The sequence below is a fragment of the Podarcis muralis genome, chromosome Z, assembly GCF_964188315.1.
Source record: "Podarcis muralis chromosome Z, rPodMur119.hap1.1, whole genome shotgun sequence".
NCBI classification, from domain to species: domain Eukaryota; kingdom Metazoa; phylum Chordata; class Lepidosauria; order Squamata; family Lacertidae; genus Podarcis; species Podarcis muralis.
In genome coordinates this window covers 20,500-38,051 of record NC_135673.1, presented here as the reverse complement: position 1 = coordinate 38,051, position 17,552 = coordinate 20,500, and the positions used below count along the sequence as shown (strand labels likewise).

Below are 17,552 nucleotides of genomic sequence, written 5' to 3'. Positions count from 1 at the left end.
CGGATGTCTGCCCGGCCCGAGGGGCGCTCTGCTTCAGGGTGCCCCTCGCGCCGGGTGGCAGGCTGCTATCCGCAGGGTGGGAACTCCTGCAGGGCTCCCCACGCTGCGGATGTCTGCCTGGCGCGAGGGGCGCTCTGCTTCAGGGTGCCTCTCGCACCGGGTGGCAGGCTGCTATCCGCAGCGTGGGAAGTCCTGCGGGGAACTCCTGCGGGGCTCCCCACGCTGCGGATGTCTGCCTGGCGCGAGGGGCGCTCTGCTTCAGGGTGCCCCTCGCACCGGGTGGCAGGCTGCTATCCGCAGGGTGGGAACTCCTGCAGGGCTCCCCACGCTGCGGATGTCTGCCCGGTGCGAGGGGCGCTCTGCTTCAGGGTGCCCCTCGCGCTGGGTGGCAGGGTGCCCCTCGCGCCGCGTGGCAGGCTGCTATCCGCAGCGTGGGAACTCCTGCAGGGCTCCCCACGCTGCGGATGTCTGCCCGGCGCGAGGGGCGCTCTACTTCAGGGTGCCCCTCGCACTGGGTGGCAGGCTGCTATCCGCAGGGTGGGAACTCCTGCAGGGCTCCCCACGCTGCGGATGTCTGCCTGGCGCGAGGGGCGCTCTACTTCAGGGTGCCCCTCGCACCGGGTGGCAGGCTGCTATCCGCAGCGTGGGAAGTCCTGCGGGGCTCCCCACGCTGCGGATGTCTGCCTGGCGCGAGGGGCGCTCTGCTTCAGGGTGCCCCTCGCACCGGGTGGCAGGCTGCTATCCGCAGGGTGGGAACTCCTGCAGGGCTCCCCACGCTGCGGATGTCTGCCTGGCGCGAGGGGCGCTCTGCTTCAGGGTGCCTCTCGCACCGGGTGGCAGGCTGCTATCCGCAGCGTGGGAAGTCCTGCGGGGAACTCCTGCGGGGCTCCCCACGCTGCGGATGTCTGCCTGGCGCGAGGGGCGCTCTGCTTCAGGGTGCCCCTCGCGCCGGGTGGCAGGCTGCTATCCGCAGCCTGGGAACTCCTGCGGGGCTCCCCACGCTGCGGATGTCTGCCTGGCGCGAAGGGCGCTCTGCTTCAGGGTGCCCCTCGCGCCGGGCAGGCTGCCTGGCGCGAGGGGCGCTCTGCTTCAGGGTGCCCCTCGCACCGGGTGGCAGGCTGCTATCCGCAGCGTGGGAAGTCCTGCGGGGAACTCCTGCGGGGCTCCCCACGCTGCGGATCTCTGCCTGGCGCGAGGGGCGCTCTGCTTCAGGGTTCCCCTCGCGCCGGATGGCAGGCTGCTATCCGCAGCGTGGGAAGTCCTGCGGGGAACTCCTGAAGGGCTCCCCACGCTGCGGATGTCTGCCTGGCGCGAGGGGTGCTCTGCTTCAGGGTGCCCCTCGCGCCGGGTGGCAGGCTGCTATCCGCAGCGTGGGAAGTCCTGCAGGGCTCCCCACGCTGCGGATGTCTGCCCGGTGCGAGGGGCGCTCTGCTTCAGGGTGCCCCTCGCGCCGTATCCGCAGCGTGGGAAGTCCTGCGGGGAACTCCTGCAGGGCTCCCCACGCTGCGGATGTCTGCCTGGCGCGAGGGGCGCTCTGCTTCAGGGTGCCCCTCGCATCGGGTGGCAGGCTGCTATCCGCAGGGTGGGAACTCCTGCAGGGCTCCCCACGCTGCGGATGTCTGCCCGGTGCGAGGGGCGCTCTGCTTCAGGGTGCCCCTCGCGCTGGGTGGCAGGGTGCCCCTCGCGCCGCGTGGCAGGCTGCTATCCGCAGCGTGGGAACTCCTGCAGGGCTCCCCACGCTGCGGATGTCTGCCTGGCGCGAGGGGCGCTCTGCTTCAGGGTGCCCCTCGCACCGGGTGGCAGGCTGCTATCCGCAGCGTGGGAAGTCCTGCAGGGCTCCCCACGCTGCGGATGTCTGCCCGGCCCGAGGGGTGCTCTGCTTCAGGGTGCCCCACGCACCGGGTGGCAGGCTGCTATCCGCAGCGTGGGAAGTCCTGCAGGGCTCCCCACGCTGCGGATGTCTGCCTGGCGCGAGGGGCGCTCTGCTTCAGGGTGCCCCTCGCACCGGGTGGCAGGCTGCTATCCGCAGCGTGGGAAGTCCTGCGGGGAACTCCTGCAGGGCTCCCCACGCTGCGGATGTCTGCCCGGCGCGAGGGGCGCTCTGCTTCAGGGTGCCCCTCGCACCGGGTGGCAGGCTGCTATCCGCAGGGTGGGAACTCCTGCAGGGCTCCCCACGCTGCGGATGTCTGCCTGGCGCGAGGGGTGCTCTGCTTCAGGGTGCCCCTCGCGCCGGGTGGCAGGCTGCTATCCGCAGCGTGGGAAGTCCTGCAGGGCTCCCCACGCTGCGGATGTCTGCCCGGTGCGAGGGGCGCTCTGCTTCAGGGTGCCCCTCGCGCCGTATCCGCAGCGTGGGAAGTCCTGCGGGGAACTCCTGCAGGGCTCCCCACGCTGCGGATGTCTGCCTGGCGCGAGGGGCGCTCTGCTTCAGGGTGCCCCTCGCATCGGGTGGCAGGCTGCTATCCGCAGGGTGGGAACTCCTGCAGGGCTCCCCACGCTGCGGATGTCTGCCCGGTGCGAGGGGCGCTCTGCTTCAGGGTGCCCCTCGCGCTGGGTGGCAGGGTGCCCCTCGCGCCGCGTGGCAGGCTGCTATCCGCAGCGTGGGAACTCCTGCAGGGCTCCCCACGCTGCGGATGTCTGCCCGGCGCGAGGGGCGCTCTGCTTCAGGGTGCCCCTCGCACCGGGTGGCAGGCTGCTATCCGCAGGGTGGGAACTCCTGCAGGGCTCCCCACGCTGCGGATGTCTGCCTGGCGCGAGGGGCGCTCTGCTTCAGGGTGCCCCTCGCACCGGGTGGCAGGCTGCTATCCGCAGGGTGGGAACTCCTGCAGGGCTCCCCACGCTGCGGATGTCTGCCCGGTGCGAGGGGCGCTCTGCTTCAGGGTGCCCCTCGCGCCGTATCCGCAGCGTGGGAAGTCCTGCGGGGAACTCCTGCAGGGCTCCCCACGCTGCGGATGTCTGCCTGGCGCGAGGGGCGCTCTGCTTCAGGGTGCCCCTCGCGCCGGGTGGCAGGCTGCTATCCGCAGCGTGGGAAGTCCTGCGGGGAACTCCTGCGGGGCTCCCCACGCTGCGGATGTCTGCCTGGCGCGAGGGGCGCTCTGCTTCAGGGTGCCCCTCGCACCGGGTGGCAGGCTGCTATCCGCAGGGTGGGAACTCCTGCGGGGCTCCCCACGCTGCGGATGTCTGCCTGGCGCGAGGGGCGCTCTGCTTCAGGGTGCCCCTTGCACCGGGTGGCAGGCTGCTATCCGCAGCGTGGGAAGTCCTGCAGGGCTCCCCACGCTGCGGATGTCTGCCTGGCGCGAAGGGCGCTCTGCTTCAGGGTGCCCCTCGCGCCGGGCAGGCTGCCTGGCGCGAGGGGCGCTCTGCTTCAGGGTGCCTCTCGCACCGGGTGGCAGGCTGCTATCCGCAGCGTGGGAAGTCCTGCGGGGAACTCCTGCGGGGCTCCCCACGCTGCGGATGTCTGCCTGGCGCGAGGGGCGCTCTGCTTCAGGGTGCCCCTCGCACCGGGTGGCAGGCTGCTATCCGCAGCGTGGGAAGTCCTGCAGGGCTCCCCACGCTGCGGATGTCTGCCCGGTGCGAGGGGCGCTCTGCTTCAGGGTGCCCCTCGCGCCGGATGGCAGGCTGCTATCCGCAGCGTGGGAAGTCCTGCGGGGAACTCCTGCAGGGCTCCCCACGCTGCGGATGTCTGCCCGGCCCGAGGGGCGCTCTGCTTCAGGGTGCCCCTCGCACCGGGTGGCAGGCTGCTATCCGCAGCGTGGGAAGTCCTGCGGGGCTCCCCACGCTGCGGATGTCTGCCTGGCGCGAGGGGCGCTCTGCTTCAGGGTGCCCCTCGCGCCGGGTGGCAGGCTGCTATCCGCAGCGTGGGAACTCCTGCGGGGCTCCCCACGCTGCGGATGTCTGCCTGGCGCGAGGGGCGCTCTGCTTCAGGGTGCCCCTCGCGCCGGGTGGCAGGCTGCTATCCGCAGCGTGGGAACTCCTGCGGGGCTCCCCACGCTGCGGATGTCTGCCTGGCGCGAGGGGCGCTCTGCTTCAGGGTGCCTCTCGCGCCGGGTGGCAGGCTGCTATCCGCAGCGTGGGAACTCCTGCGGGGCTCCCCACGCTGCGGATGTCTGCCTGGCGCGAGGGGCGCTCTGCTTCAGGGTGCCTCTCGCGCCGGATGGCAGGCTGCTATCCGCAGCGTGGGAAGTCCTGCGGGGAAGTCCTGCGGGGCTCCCCACGCTGCGGATGTCTGCCCGGCGCGAGGGGCGCTCTGCTTCAGGGTGCCCCTCGAGCCGGGTGGCAGGCTGCTATCCGCAGCGTGGGAAGTCCTGCGGGGAACTTCTGCAGGGCCCCCCACTCTGCGGATGTCTGCCTGGCGCGAGGGGCGCTCTGCTTCAGGGCGCCCCTCGCACCGGGGGGCAGGCTGCTATCCGCAGCGTGGGAAGTCCTGCGGGGAACTCCTGCGGGGCTCCCCACGCTGCGGATGTCTGCCCGGCGCGAGGGGCGCTCTGCTTCAGGGTGCCCCTCGCGCCGGGTGGCAGGCTGCTATCCGCAGCCTGGGAACTCCTGCGGGGCTCCCCACGCTGCGGATGTCTGCCTGGCGCGAGGGGCGCTCTGCTTCAGGGTGCCCCTCGCGCCGGGTGGCAGGCTGCTATCCGCAGCGTGGGAACTCCTGCGGGGCTCCCCACGCTGCGGATGTCTGCCTGGCGCGAGGGGCGCTCTGCTTCAGGGTGCCCCTCGCGCCGGGTGGCAGGCTGCTATCCGCAGCGTGGGAACTCCTGCGGGGCTCCCCACGCTGCGGATGTCTGCCTGGCGCGAGGGGCGCTCTGCTTCAGTGTGCCTCTCGCGCCGGATGGCAGGCTGCTATCCGCAGCGTGGGAAGTCCTGCGGGGCTCCCCACGCTGCGGATGTCTGCCTGGCGCGAGGGGCGCTCTGCTTCAGGGCGCCCCTCGCGCCGGGTGGCAGGCTGCTATCCGCAGCGTGGGAAGTCCTGCGGGGAAGTCCTGCGGGGCTCCCCACGCTGCGGATGTCTGCCTGGCGCGAGGGGCGCTCTGCTTCAGGGCCCCCCTCGCTCCGCAGCGTGGGAAGTCCTGCGGGGAACTCCTGCGGGGCTCCCCACGCTGCGGATGTCTGCCTGGCGCAGGGGGCGCTCTGCTTCAGGATGCCTCTCGCACCGGGTGGCAGGCTGCTATCCGCAGCGTGGGAAGTCCTGCGGGGAACTCCTGCGGGGCTCCCCACGCTGCGGATGTCTGCCTGGCGCGAGGGGCGCTCTGCTTCAGGGTGCCCCTCGCGCCGGGTGGCAGGCTGCTATCCGCAGGGTGGGAACTCCTGCAGGGTGTGTGTACTGTGTGTATGTAGTATATATGTCTATGTACTGTGTATATATATATGTGTGTGTACTGTATATGTGTGTGTATGTACTGTATATGTGTGTGTATACTGTGTATATGTGTGTGTACGTATGTAGTGTATATGTGTATGTACTGTACATGTGTGCGCGTGTGTGTGTATATATATATATATATATATATATGTGTGTGTGTGTGTGTGTGTGTATTGTATATATATATGTGTGTGTACTGTGTGTATATGTGTGTGTGTGTACTGTGTGTGTATGTACTGTATATATATATGTGTGTGTACTGTATATGTGTGTGTGTGTATGTACTGTGTGTATATATGTGTGTGTGTGTGTGTGTGTGTGTACTGTATATATGTGTGTGTATGTACTGTATACAGTGGTGCCTCGCAAGACGAAATTAATTCGTTCCGCAAGTCTCTTCGTCTTGCGGTTTTTTCGTCTTGCGATGCACGGTTTCCCATAGGAATGCATTGAAAATCAATTAATGCGTTCCTAGGGAAACCGCCTTCAGACCAGGTCCGGGGACAGTCTGTCCCCGGACCTCTTCTGAAGGCTGGGGGGGGGGAACAAGGGCTTTTCTTCCCACCCCCAGCATTTTAAAAAAACCCGGGACAGCGGAGGACTTCTCCGCTCTCCGAGGCGATTTAAAAGCCCCTGGGAAGGCAGGCAGGGGGGACAAAGACTTTCGCCCCCGCCCGCCTTCAGAAGGTGTTCCCGCCCCCGCCCCGCTTCGGAACAGCTTTCCGAAGTGGGGCGGCTGGGGCAGGTGTCCCCGCCCCCCCTCCCCGCTTCTGAACAGCTTTCCGAAGTGGGGCGGCTGGGGCAGATGTCCCCGCCCCCCCTCCCCACTTCGGAACAGCTTTCCGAAGTGGGGCGGCTGGGGCAGATTTTAAAATGTCCCCGGGACACGGGGAGATTTTAAAATGCAGGGGGTCGGCAGCGCTTCGCTCCCGACCCCCAGCATTTTAAAACCTTCCCGGGACACGGGGAGATTTTAAAATGCAGGGGGTCGGCAGCGCTTCGCTCCCGACCCCCAGCATTTTAAAACCTCCCCGGGACAGAGACTTCTCTGCTGTCCCTTGGAGATTTTAAAATGCTGGGGGTCGGCAGCGAACGCTTCGCTCCCGCCCGCCAGCATTTTAAGATCGCCCCCGGCAGGCGGGGGGAAGGCAGGCGGGGGGAGCAAAGACTTTTGCCCCCCGCCGGCCTTCAGAAGAGGTCCTCTTCTGAAGGCCGGCTGTGGGCGAAAGTCTTTGCTCCCGACCGCCAGCATTTCCCTATGGGCTTTCGTCTTGCGATGCAAGCCCATAGGGAAATTCGTCTTGCGAAGCGCCTCCAAAACAGAAAACCCTTTCGTCTTGCGGGTTTTCCGTCTTGCGAGGCATTCGTCTTGCGGGGTACCACTGTATATATATATGTGTGTGTGTGTGTGTGTGTACTGTGTGTATATATATATATATATATGTGTGTGTGTGTGTGTGTGTGTGTGTGTGTGTACTGTATATATGTGTGTGTGTGTATGTAACAGAGTTGCAACAGAAGGAAGGAATGGAAAGTAGAAATGCAAACAGTAGAGGAACAATAAAAAAAAGTTCAGAAAGAAATGAGGGGAAGTAAAGAAGCTGGAAGAAGGAAGGAGGGAAGTCAGCTCTCTAGAGCAAGTGTAAATGTAAAGTGTAATGTATTATGTGTATATAATGTATGTAACTAAAACTAAATAAATAAATAATAAAGGTCATTATATATATAAAAAAGAAGACTGGTGTCAAGAGAAGTGTCTGGCAGTCCTGCTTCTTGGATATTTGTGTACATATAAAAAAAAATCATCACAAATTAAGAACTAGACAGTCATGCTGATGCTCCTCACCTGCTCTGCGCCCCAATGGCAGCCTTGGGCAGTCCAGTTGTGCCAGATGCAGAAGAGCCGATCTGGGAAGAAAAGAGAGAAGAAAATACAGCTTTTGTCTGTTCTTTTTATCTACCTTGGCCAACCACTAGCCTCCGAGGCAGCTGTTCTGAAAAAAACAGAACAGAACAATAACAAAACACACAAACACACAGGCCTCCTCCCTGCAACAAAGGCCACAGGCACACAAACCCACCTGCTGCAGATATACAGAAGATATCCGAAAATATATGTATCCTTCCATTTGCACTAGAGATCATTTGAACAATGCTGATGGGGGGGGGGTCTGTTTCAATTGCTACTCTCTGCTGCTTTGTTTAGTTATTTTAAGCACCCGTACACAGCTTTTAAAGCATAAAAAGCATTCCTGGAATAGAAATCAATACCAAAGTAAACAGTGACCCCGTGTGGCCAGTGCTGGAATAGAATTCATGATAATTTCTAGGTGTAAGTTATTTCCACGCAGGAATTTGAATATGGCTCTAAAATTATTTCCCCTTTCAAACTTTTAATTTATCTCATTTATTTCATTTGGACTCTGAAGCAAACTTTATCTCAATGGATCAAGAATTAGTACCTGGCCCATTGATGTAGCCAAGGGGGAGCGGGGGGGGGGGGCAGCACTAGAAATCCTTAACTATCTGACCAATTCCATTGGCTCTGTCCCCCTTTCCAAAGTCCTGCCCTCCAACAAAGACCCTGGCTATGCTGATGACCTGGCCCCAAGCTTCCTGGCTGAGTCACATTTCTCAACATTTCACATTATGTGTAGTTTCAGGATTCTTCGCATGAACACCAATTCTGGTTTTGAGAAGACAAATAGCTAACCAAACTTTAAGCAACCTTCTCTCCCACCACAAACTAGTTCTCCCTTCAAGGTCGTAGCCTCAAAGGGAGCATTTCCTTTCAAAATGGAATCAGAAAAATGAATTTCACAACTTTTAGTTCAGCCCCAAATCTACCTCTAACCACTCAGTTCCAACAGCTGAGGAATGGAATTTTATCAGGAATATTTTATCTGTTTGAACTGTGTAGTTCCGCTTTGATGGCCTCGAGTCTTAGGAAGTGAGATTCCTTCCTGTTCAAGGGTCTTCTTGATCTTTGGGAGCTGGAGCTTCCTTTCCATGCAGACCCTCCCCACCAATGCATTTGCTCCCACCTCCTACAAACGGAGTTTGCGCCTCCAAGCCGAGTTTGGGGCTCCACTCACTGTGCGCTCGTATTTCACACAGTCAGGCCACGGATCACACCCTGGCCAGCACCCAGGAGATTCCCAAAGAGAAAGAGAGAACGATGGCCTACCTGCTGAGGGAGACAGTGGGAGGCAGTTCTGGATGATGTCCTTGTTCTGTGGGCATCATTACCAAAAGCTGCTTTTCGGTGATATCTGCAAGGAAACAAAAAGCAGGTATGAATTTAGGCCACTAGCAGCAGCAAGAAGTAAGTATTTGGTCAAAACGTGTTTTGCAGTATATAAGCACAATTTCAGCTCATATAAGCAGGCCACCTAAAGCAACAACACAAGAACATGCAGGCAATGCAACAAAGGAGACTGCTATCAGGATCCTATATTTTGTTCACAGGGACATCTCAGAAAAAAGTTGCAGAAGGTACTAACCCCATGGTGAATAATAATAATAAGCTATTATTTATATCCCGCCCATCTGGTTGGGTTTCCCCAGCCACTCTGGGCGGCTTCCAACAAAACACTTGTCAGAGCTGCCCTAGGTCCCAGCTCACAAAGGACCAACGCCAGTTCGTTGTTATATAAAACAGTCTTTATTTAAGTTCTGTTTCGTTCTTACATTCTCAGCGTGCAGCTCTACGTCTCAAACTCTAGACCGCCGGAGCTCCGTCTGAATCTCCTCCCCCCAGACACCAGTTTAAGACTCTAGCTTTTCCCCGTTTCCTCTTTCTGAAGCCCTTTCCCCAGAATCATATTAATTATTATTATTATTATTATTATTATTATTATGGTGCATTTAGCTGGAAGGGACCCCAAGGGTCATCCAGTCCCACTCGCTGCAAGGCAGGAATCTGCGAAGAAACCACAAGGGTTCATTTCATAATAACAACAACAATAATAATTTTATAATAATAATAATAAGTGGAGGAATTGGGATCTGGAGGAATTAGCTGGTTACAAAACCCAGCAGTGCTTCATCTGACCAATCCATTGTTCAGATACAGTTTTCAAGACATTAAAGGCGGCCTGAGAGGGAAAGCAATGGAGATCTGCACTTTATTTTATATAAAGAATAAATGATTATTCTTATCAGAGCCAGTTCCTCTGGAGTTGCTTCTCCCCCAATTCCAATAAATAAAAATACTATACTGTGAAGGCTTAGGGGGGAAGAGGCCATGTCCCACTTGGGTGGGTGTGATTTATGATAATAATAATAATAATAATTTAACATTTAATGATATTTGTCAGGGGCTCAGGAGCAGAGGCACAGGAAAGGGAGGAAATAGAGAGCGAGGGGGAGGAATCCGAAGGAAATGTTAGCGATGACAGCCGTCCGAGGTCTCTGAGTCTTTCCAGCGAATCGGAAGATTCACAGAAAGGGGCTCCGATGGTCAGAGCAAGGGGGGTGCCGAGGGGGACACCCCAGGAAGAAGGGGCCAGAGGGGACTCAGAGAGCAGCAGTTGGAAATCAGGACCAGCTTCCCCACCAGAGCGCAGTAGGGGGGAGGAGTCCCAGGCATCGGGAAAATAAACAGTGCCCTCCTGTGGCCAGTACTGGAATAGACCTCAATAGGAAAATAAACAGTGCCCTCCTGTGGCCATTACTGGAATAGACCTCAATAGGAAAATAAACAGTGTCCTCCTGTGGCCAATACTGGAATAGACCTCAATAGGAAAATAAACAGTGCCCTCCTGTGGCCATTACTGGAATAGACCTCAATAGGAAAATAAACAGTGTCCTCCTGTGGCCAATACTGGAATAGACCTCAATAGGAAAATAAACAGTGCCCTCCTGTGGCCAGTACTGGAATAGCCCTTAATAGGAAAATAAACACTGCGCTCCTGTGGCCAATACTGGAATAGACCTCAATAGGAAAATAAACAGTGTCCTCCTGTGGCCAATACTGGAATAGACCTCAATAGGAAAATAAACAGTGCCCTCCTGTGGCCAGTACTGGAATAGACCTCAATAGGAAAATAAACAGTGCCCTCCTGTGGCCAATACTGGAATAGCCCTTAATAGGAAAATAAACACTGCGCTCCTGTGGCCAATACTGGAATAGACCTCAATAGGAAAATAAACAGTGCCCTCCTGTGGCCAGTACTGGAATAGACCTCAATAGGAAAATAAACAGTGCCCTCCTGTGGCCAATACTGGAATAGACCTCAATAGGAAAATAAACAGTGCCCTCCTGTGGCCAATGCTGGAATAGACCTCAATAGGAAAATAAACAGTGCCCTCCTGTGGCCAATACTGGAATAGACCTCAATAGGAAAATAAACAGCGCCCTCCTGTGGCCAATACTCGAATAGACCTCAATAGGAAAATAAACAGCGCCCTCCTGTGGCCAGTAGTGGAATAGACCTCAATAGGAAAATAAACAGTGCCCTCCTGTGGCCAATACTGGAATAGACCTCAATAGGAAAATAAACAGTGCCCTCCTGTGGCCAGTACTGGAATAGACTTCAATAGGAAAATAAACAGTGCCCTCCTGTGGCCAATACTGGAATAGACCTCAATAGGAAAATAAACAGTGCCCTCCTGTGGCCAATGCTGGAATAGCCCTTAATAGGAAAATAAACAGTGCCCTCCTGTGGCCAATACTGGAATAGACCTCAATAGGAAAATAAACAGTGCCCTCCTGTGGCCAATACTGGAATAGACCTCAATAGGAAAATAAACAGTGCCCTCCTGTGGCCAATACTGCGTCCTCTGGAGCCCAAAATATGGTACCTGCTTCAAGCAATGCTTCATCGGAAGAAATTAAGTTTTCCACCCATTGCTTTGTCACCTTCAGATGGCCTAACAAGAACAGTAAAAAGGAGACAAACCTCACCAACACGGGGGAAGCCAGGAGGTGCTGCCCTACCCCAATCAAATAAATAAAAACACTTTACTGTATTTTTACTGTACTGTACTGTGCTGGTTAGGGGGTCGGTGGGATATATCAGGACTGGAGTGGTTTAAAAATGTTCTTATGTGTTGTATGTTAATTTCTATTTCTATTTCTTCCCCTTTTACCTTCACGTCTGCAGCTGACTTTTCCTCCACCTCCTCTTCTCCCTTCGTCACGCGAAGTTTCCTCCTCCTCCTCCTTTTCAGAGCAGGAATTCAGCATATAGACCTAAGAAATATCAATAATGTCAATTATTTTCCCAAGAAGGGAAAGAGGGGTCCCCGTCAAAGCAGACATAGAATATGTCCAGCCCAGATTGCAGCGGAAGAAAAAATCAAGTGGGAAAGGAGCCAGCAGACGACAAACGGGAAGAAATGTGCTTTTCCCCGTTTCCTCTTTCTGAAGCACTTTCCCCCAGAATCATATTATTATTATTATTATTATTATTATTATTATTATTATTATTATGCATTTAGCTGGAAGGGACCCCAAGGGTCATCCAGTCCCACCCACTGCAAGGCAGGAATCTGCGAAGGAACCACAAGGGTTCATTTCGTAATAACAACAACAATAATAATAATTTTATAATAATAATAATAATAATAATAATAATAATAATAATAATAATAATAATAAGTGGAGGAATCGGGATCTGGAGGAATTAGCTGGTTACAAAACCCAGCAGTGTTTCATCTGACCAATCCATTGTTCAGATACAGTTTTCAAGACATTAAAGGCGGCCTGAGAGGGAAAGCAATGGAGATCTGCACTTTATTTTATATAAAGAATAAAAGATTATTCTTATCAGAGCCAGTTCCTCTGGAGTTGCTTCTCCCCCAATTCCAATAAATAAAAATACTATACTGTTAAGGCTTAGGGGGGGAAGAGGTCATGTCCCACTTGGGTGGGTGTGATTTATGATAATAATAATAATAATAATAATAATAATAATAATAATAATAATAATAATAAAAATAAATTAACATTTAATGATATTCATAATTTATTACTCTTTCCCAGCCACCAGCAGGACATTTTTTAAAAATGAGAAAACGTCATATACTCCAAACTTCCCTCATCCTTTGATAAGAATAACCATGATAATTGTTGGCAAGTTTGGGGATGGGATGATAAGAATAATGATAGGAATAGAAAAATGAAGGATAATCCTCATTTCTTCTCCTTTCCCAGCCTCACCCCACAGAAGATTAAAAACGTGACAAAACATACTATATTCCAAACTTTGCCTCCTTTTCTAATCATCATCATCATAATAATCATGATTTAAAAAGTAATGCTAATAATAATTGTCAGGGGTTCAGGAGCAGAGGCAAGGGCAAGGAAGGAAACAGAGAGCGAAGGGGAGGAGGCAGAAGAAAGGATGAGCGATGACGACGACCCGAGATCTCCGAGTCTCTCCAGTGAGTCGGAGGATTCACAGAAAGGAGCACCAGTGGCCAAGGCAAGGGGGGAGTTTAGGGGGGCACCCCAGGGAGATAGAGCCAGAGGGGAATCAGAGGAGAGCAGTTGGAGATCGGGTCCAGCGTCACCGCCAGAGAACAGGGAAGAGGAAAGGAGCCAGGGGGCAAGCGCTGGCAGCTCACAGCAGGAGGGAGGGCACGAGTCAGGGGTGGCCACACCTCCATCTGGGAGCGAAGAGACGGTTAGACGGAAGGTGGAAGGTTGGGCGCGCGCGCCAAGTTCAAATGCACAGGAAGGAGGCGCAGTAGGCAGCCCGGAAAGAGAGCCGGGTCCTAAAGCCCGGCGCAAGGAGACAGGAGAGTCCGGGGGGTCAGCGTCCGAAGAATCCCGGAAGGAAGAGACCCAGGGGGGCAGAGGGACCCAGAGAAGAACAGTCAGGCGGAAAAGGTGGAGCAGGGCTAGGATATTAAGTTGGTGTACGAGGGGCGGAGATTCAGACGGAGCTTCGCCGATCTAGCTACTAGACGTAGGGTTGCACGCAGCAGCTTGAGAATGGAAACTGTAACTCAATAAAGACTTTTACTTAATGACCGTTGGCTAGCGTGATCCTCTGTGAGCTAGGATCTTGAAGCAACCCTGACAATAATTTATTCTTGTTTCCCAGGATGAAAAAGGCGCCCAAAAGGCGCGGGAAACAGCTGAGGAGAAGCAGCTGAGAAACAGCTGGGAGAGAAAAAGCGGGAAAGGGCTGGCCCCGCCCACCACCCGGCCTGGGATTGGCCCAAAGGCCCACCTATCGTCGCCAGGATTGGATGGAGGGAGGGAGTTGCTAGGGCGGCCATTTTGGACAAGGGCAAGGGGACTGGAAAGAGGGAGGGGAAAGAAAGGGCGGAAGAGGCAGCGGCGGCGCCATGTTGGTTGAGGGCAGCGGGGCCTAGACTAGATTTCTGCATTTCAGGGGTCAGACTAGATGCCTCTGGGGTTCCCTCTCTGCATTTCAGGGGTCAGACTAGACGCCTCTTGTGGTCCCTGCGGAGAACGAAGGCTGGAGGGACCCCCCAAAAAAATCCCTTCTGGGAGGTGTCCCAACAGTGCCTGAGGGGTCTGGTTAGGGGTAGACATACATAGGAAAATAAACAGTGCCCTCGTGTGGCCAGTACTGGAATAGACCTCAATAGGAAATTAAACAGTGCCCTCCTGTGGCCAATGCTGGAATAGACCTCAATAGGAAAATAAACAGTGCCCTCCTGTGGCCAATACTGGAATAGACCTCAATAGGAAAATAAACAGTGCCCTCCTGTGGCCATTACTGGAATAGCCCTCAATAGAAAAATAAACAGTGCCCTCCTGTGGCCAATACTGGAATAGACCTCAATAGGAAAATAAACAGTGCCCTCCTGTGGCCAATACTGGAATAGACCTCAATAGGAAAATAAACAGTGCCCTCCTATGGCCAATGCTGGAATAGACCTCAATAGGAAAATAAACAGTGCCCTCCTGTGGCCAGTACTGGAATAGCCCTCAATAGGAAAATAAACAGCGACCTCGTGTGGCCAATACTGGAATAGACCTCAATAGGAAAATAAACAGTGCCCTCCTGTGGCCAATACTGGAATAGACCTCAATAGGAAAATAAACAGTGCCCTCCTGTGGCCATTACTGGAATAGACCTCAATAGGAAAATAAACAGTGCCCTCCTGTGGCCAATACTGGAATAGACCTCAATAGGAAAATAAACAGTGCCCTCCTGTGGCCAGTACTGGAATAGACCTCAGTAGGAAAATAAACAGTGCCCTCCTGTGGCCAATACTGGAATAGCCCTTAATAGGAAAATAAACACTGCGCTCCTGTGGCCAATACTGGAATAGACCTCAATAGGAAAATAAACAGTGCCCTCCTGTGGCCAGTACTGGAATAGACCTCAATAGGAAAATAAACAGTGCCCTCCTGTGGCCAATACTGGAATAGACTTCAATAGGAAAATAAACAGTGCCCTCCTGTGGCCAGTACTGGAATAGACCTCAATAGGAAAATAAACAGTGCCCTCCTGTGGCCAATACTGGAATAGACCTCAATAGGAAAATAAACAGTGCCCTCCTGTGGCCAATACTGGAATAGACCTCAATAGGAAAATAAACAGTGCCCTCCTGTGGCCATTACTGGAATAGACCTCAATAGGAAAATAAACAGTGCCCTCCTGTGGCCAATACTGGAATAGACCTCAATAGGAAAATAAACAGTGCCCTCCTGTGGCCAGTACTGGAATAGACCTCAATAGGAAAATAAACAGTGCCCTCCTGTGGCCATTACTGGAATAGACCTCAATAGGAAAATAAACAGTGCCCTCCTGTGGCCAATACTGGAATAGACCTCAATAGGAAAATAAACAGTGCCCTCCTGTGGCCAGTACTGGAATAGACCTCAGTAGGAAAATAAACAGTGCCCTCCTCTGGCCAATACTGGAATAGCCCTTAATAGGAAAATAAACACTGCGCTCCTGTGGCCAATACTGGAATAGACCTCAATAGGAAAATAAACAGTGCCCTCCTGTGGCCAGTACTGGAATAGACCTCAATAGGAAAATAAACAGTGCCCTCCTGTGGCCAATACTGGAATAGACCTCAATAGGAAAATAAACAGTGCCCTCCTGTGGCCAATGCTGGAATAGACCTCAATAGGAAAATAAACAGTGCCCTCCTGTGGCCAATACTGGAATAGACCTCAATAGGAAAATAAACAGCGCCCTCCTGTGGCCAATACTCGAATAGACCTCAATAGGAAAATAAACAGCGCCCTCCTGTGGCCAGTAGTGGAATAGACCTCAATAGGAAAATAAACAGTGCCCTCCTGTGGCCAATACTGGAATAGACCTCAATAGGAAAATAAACAGTGCCCTCCTGTGGCCAGTACTGGAATAGACTTCAATAGGAAAATAAACAGTGCCCTCCTGTGGCCAATACTGCGTCCTCTGGAGCCCAAAATATGGTACCTGCTTCAAGCAATGCTTCATCGGAAGAAATTAAGTTTTCCACCCATTGCTTTGTCACCTTCAGATGGCCTAACAAGAACAGTAAAAAGGAGACAAACCTCACCAACACGGGGGAAGCCAGGAGGTGCTGCCCTACCCCAATCAAATAAATAAAAACACTTTACTGTATTTTTACTGTACTGTACTGTGCTGGTTAGGGGGTCGGTGGGATATATCAGGACTGGAGTGGTTTAAAAATGTTCTTATGTGTTGTATGTTAATTTCTATTTCTATTTCTTCCCCTTTTACCTTCACGTCTGCAGCTGACTTTTCCTCCACCTCCTCTTCTCCCTTCGTCACGCGAAGTTTCCTCCTCCTCCTCCTTTTCAGAGCAGGAATTCAGCATATAGACCTAAGAAATATCAATAATGTCAATTATTTTCCCAAGAAGGGAAAGAGGGGTCCCCGTCAAAGCAGACATAGAATATGTCCAGCCCAGATTGCAGCGGAAGAAAAAATCAAGTGGGAAAGGAGCCAGCAGACGACAAACGGGAAGAAATGTGCTTTTCCCCGTTTCCTCTTTCTGAAGCACTTTCCCCCAGAATCATATTATTATTATTATTATTATTATTATTATTATTATTATTATTATGCATTTAGCTGGAAGGGACCCCAAGGGTCATCCAGTCCCACCCACTGCAAGGCAGGAATCTGCGAAGGAACCACAAGGGTTCATTTCGTAATAACAACAACAATAATAATAATTTTATAATAATAATAATAATAATAATAATAATAATAATAATAATAATAAGTGGAGGAATCGGGATCTGGAGGAATTAGCTGGTTACAAAACCCAGCAGTGTTTCATCTGACCAATCCATTGTTCAGATACAGTTTTCAAGACATTAAAGGCGGCCTGAGAGGGAAAGCAATGGAGATCTGCACTTTATTTTATATAAAGAATAAATGATTATTCTTATCAGAGCCAGTTCCTCTGGAGTTGCTTCTCCCCCAATTCCAATAAATAAAAATACTATACTGTTAAGGCTTAGGGGGGGAAGAGGTCATGTCCCACTTGGGTGGGTGTGATTTATGATAATAATAATAATAATAATAATAATAATAATAATAATAATAATAATAATAAAAATAAATTAACATTTAATGATATTCATAATTTATTACTCTTTCCCAGCCACCAGCAGGACATTTTTTAAAAATGAGAAAACGTCATATACTCCAAACTTCCCTCATCCTTTGATAAGAATAACCATGATAATTGTTGGCAAGTTTGGGGATGGGATGATAAGAATAATGATAGGAATAGAAAAATGAAGGATAATCCTCATTTCTTCTCCTTTCCCAGCCTCACCCCACAGAAGATTAAAAACGTGACAAAACATACTATATTCCAAACTTTGCCTCCTTTTCTAATCATCATCATCATAATAATCATGATTTAAAAAGTAATGCTAATAATAATTTATTCTTGTTTCCCAGGATGAAAAAGGCGCCCAAAAGGCGCGGGAAACAGCTGAGGAGAAGCAGCTGAGAAACAGCTGGGAGAGAAAAAGCGGGAAAGGGCTGGCCCCGCCCACCACCCGGCCTGGGATTGGCCCAAAGGCCCACCTATCGTCGCCAGGATTGGATGGAGGGAGGGAGTTGCTAGGGCGGCCATTTTGGACAAGGGCAAGGGGACTGGAAAGAGGGAGGGGAAAGAAAGGGCGGAAGAGGCAGCGGCGGCGCCATGTTGGTTGAGGGCAGCGGGGCCTAGACTAGATTTCTGCATTTCAGGGGTCAGACTAGATGCCTCTGGGGTTCCCTCTCTGCATTTC

General features: G+C 53.3%; 1 protein-coding gene and 1 long non-coding RNA gene across 3 annotated transcripts in view; one reads left to right on the top strand and one right to left on the bottom strand.

Moving 5' to 3' along the window:
* LOC144326136 (protein AMBP-like) overlaps positions 1 to 17,552 on the top strand; it is a 144,963-nt gene that overhangs the window by 123,245 nt on the left and 4,166 nt on the right. The window lies entirely within an intron of this gene.
* LOC144326156 (uncharacterized) lies at positions 6,795 to 16,196 on the bottom strand. The gene is made up of 4 exons (XR_013391313.1): positions 16,024 to 16,196; positions 11,450 to 11,552; positions 8,544 to 8,628; positions 6,795 to 7,264 (listed from the first exon to the last, which is right to left on the bottom strand). It is a non-coding gene; the product is annotated as an uncharacterized LOC144326156 (long non-coding RNA).